Source organism: Aethalodelphis obliquidens, unplaced genomic scaffold (genome assembly GCF_003676395.1).
Source record: "Aethalodelphis obliquidens isolate GAN/ISIS:26980383/991018 unplaced genomic scaffold, ASM367639v1 scaffold22, whole genome shotgun sequence".
In the NCBI taxonomy this organism is placed as follows: domain Eukaryota; kingdom Metazoa; phylum Chordata; class Mammalia; order Artiodactyla; family Delphinidae; genus Aethalodelphis; species Aethalodelphis obliquidens.
The window spans coordinates 27951960-27955303 of NW_020837966.1; the positions used below are offsets into that span (position 1 = coordinate 27951960).

Sequence of the window (3344 nt, forward strand, 5' to 3'; positions counted from 1 at the left end):
AGAAAAAAAATAGAGGTGAGGATAGTACATTTAATGCATTTGGGAGGGTAAAGAAAAAAGTCCTCTTAGTTTAGTTTGTCTTATCAGTGACAAACTGAAACTGGTTTTTCATAGTAACGCCTGGTCATTGTTCTAAAAATATGAAACTTGAGGCCTGTTTGTTTTTGTGTTTTTGTTTTTTTACAGTTAGAAACCTTGATTGCAGTGCTACAATTTAGAAAATTTAGAAAAGGCACTCTGAGGAACTGAAAAATGTAGAAGAAAATAGAATCTCTTAAGGGTGTAGGAAGTAAATACAATCTCTGGCAGAGAAAAGCAGTTTTCACGAAAATATAATAGAGAAAGATAACTGAAGTTATTATAAATGCACCTAACTAAAAGGGAAAAATTAGTAGAGGAAAGGAAGTTATCTCCTAGTCTTAAGCTGTTTAAGGTCTTGGTGGTTGCCAGGAAAGATGCAAAATGCCATGTATTCTTTTTTTCTCTCTCTCAAAACTGCTTTAAAAATCCACGAAAAAATCAAGCCTGCCTTTTAGCTATTAAAATTGAATTTAAGAAAATGACATGGGTTCAGATTTGGATTGACATTATTGACTAGTCACTCTTCTTTTCATACAAATGATAGCAGTATCAGTGTTTGAATCTGGCCTATTTGGTTACAAGGAAGAATTCAGTCAGATTATTGCAGTGGACAAATGGTTGTTATAATTACATATGGACTCTCACTGGACCTGGAAGCTTAGGTGTAGAGAGAAATATTTTGCTCCCTCTCTGAGTCTTTGGTGCTCTGTGTCCATCTGCTGTATTCCCCATGCCAACCCCTGGAACTGATCTGCTGACGCTGGTTTTCTGCATCTTCATTGTCCAGCTTGCCTATTTGCGTAGGTTACTTCTTCTAGATTATCTTTGTCCCCTTTCTACAGCACACATTTTTTTCTCTAACTTGTATTTTAATCTCATGTATAACATAGGAAGCCTTGCCTCTGTTGGGGTAAGGGAAGCATTTTCCTCTTTTCTCCTCAGAGTAACTCCTTCATTTGTAACTAATATGATTGAGGGATTTGGACCTGGGCTGCCAAGAATTTACCACTGGTTCTTATTCTCATTCTCTTGTTCTTTCTGTTTCTCACTAGTTTCATTTCAGAGGGAAAGAAAGAAATCCTTTTTTTTTTTTTTTTTTTTTTTTTTCGCCGCACCGTGCCGCATGGGGGATCTTAGTTCCCCAATCAGGGATTGAACCCACAGTGGAAGTGCATAGTCTTAACTGCTGGACCACCAGGAAAGTCCTGAAAGAAGTCTTGATTTTAAATTCCAAGCTGTATTCTGGCTTTACCAGAATGACAGCTATTAAACTTTCCCTTTTGATTTCTATGTATATTGATCTACTGGTTCAAGATCCATAGGGCAGTGATTCTCAGCTGAAGTGATTTTGTCAGGGGACATTTGACAATGTCAGAAAACATTTGTGATTGTCAGGACTGGAGAAGGAGATTCTACTGGCTTCTGGTCAGTAGAGTTCAAGGATGCTGCCAAACATCATTCAATGCACCAGGTAACAACCCGCGTTAAAAATAACAATAATAAAGCTCAGTGGAGGCCAGTCTTGGCCAGTGAACTTCTGAGTGTCGGAAGTGTGCTATATTAATGGCAGGATTTTCACTAACACCAGTAGAGCTTGCCTCTATGACTGGAGTTTGATAGTACTCGCTGCCACATGCATTAAAAAAAAAAAAAAAACCAATAATAATACTGCTATATTTAAAATAGATAACCAACAAGGAGCTACTGTATAGCACCAGGAACTCTGCTCAGTACTCTGTAATAACTTATATGGGAAAAAAAATTTTGATAAAGAGTAGATGCATGTATACATATAATTGAGTCACTTTCCTGTACACCTGAAGCTAACACAGCATTGTTAATCAACTATACTCCAATATAAAGTAAAAATTAAAAAAAAATTTCTAGCCCCAAATATCAGTAGTGCCAAAGTTGAAAAATTCTGCCATACGAGAAGTAAAGGGTTTGAGATTAATTATTGCCTTTATATTCAAAAACTATTTTATTACCATTTCTAACTATGTAATCTCTCAATTATACCCTTCCAGATTCCCAGGGAAAGATATGAATAGTGAAGCCTATTTTTGAACTAGGCTCCACAAAGCACAGACTTCTGCCAGTCCAAGGGTTCAAGTTCCTTAGTCCAACCCGAACAACTATGACTCACAAGGTATCAGCTATGATTATAAAATAAAACATGGACATGTTAGCTCTTGTCTCTAAAAAAGGTAGATAATTTTTTTAGAAGGAGATGTGATTAGGTAGGAATCATAAAACATGTTCAGAACAAAAAGTAAAATATAATTTCCTTAATGCTTAATAACTTTTAATTGATGACAAAAATCAAGTGAGTCTTCTATCATGTATATTTTAAGCCAATATGATTCAGTAATATTGTTTTGGATATTCAGTTACTGTATTTGTGAGAACACTTAATTTTTATTAACTCTGAGAAAAAGGAAAAAACTAATTACACATTGGATTAATTTGTGAGTTTCCTATTCCTTAGGTACCCTGGGGGTCCATAATTCTTACTTCCAGGAACTCTTTGTTAGCCTTTTTTCCAGAAAAGAGTTTCAGACCAGGAATGCAGAGGCAAAGCAGAACACATTGTAGATGCTAATATTCACTAGAAGAGGAGCAAGGGAGCTGTTTTCGAGGGAGTGAGAAGGAGTGTTGTACACAGATTCTGTTATGACTTTAATGGAAACAGTGCATGTCATTCCCACACAGCTTGCTGAGTACTTGCCCCTGAGAATATAGTGATTAGAATGAAAGATGTGCTGGGATTAAAACACTTTACTGTTTAGTTCTATTTGTTGGGAAACATTTACTGATTCTAGCCCTGGTTTCCCTTATGATATGATTAGGCAGAGAGGAGTCACTTTCCTGAGGAAACTGAGGTCACAGTGTTCTCTCACGATATAAAAGCTCATGAGGTATGTGGAAGAGCTGAGATCATGGATTTGGAAAGGATCGCCGTAGAGCTGTTAAAATAAAATTTTCCACAGATAACTTACTGATCTAGTTGACTTTTATTCAGTGATTCATGACTTGGGTACTGTTTAATCTAGCAGGTAGAAAGGAGCTCTGAAGAGCAGTACAAGGTGAGAGCTTTTTATAGACCAAAGTGAGCAGGGTCAAGGAAGATGTACTGGGCATTTGCTAATGGATTAAAGGAGAGTTCCTTTCCTTATATGGAACAGGGAGCTGGATAAGGGTTTGGTAAGCAGGCAAGCATGATTGCTTGGTTGACCTGGGCCTTCCTTTGCTTGGAGAGCCCA

General features: G+C 37.0%; 1 non-coding gene across 1 annotated transcript; it reads left to right on the plus strand.

Annotated features, from left to right (window-relative positions):
• Positions 1-1571: 1571 nt before the first annotated feature.
• Positions 1572-1718, plus strand: LOC113628182 (small nucleolar RNA SNORA62/SNORA6 family). The gene has a single exon (XR_003435919.1). It is a non-coding gene; the product is annotated as a small nucleolar RNA SNORA62/SNORA6 family (small nucleolar RNA).
• The last annotated feature ends 1626 nt before the right edge of the window (positions 1719-3344 follow it).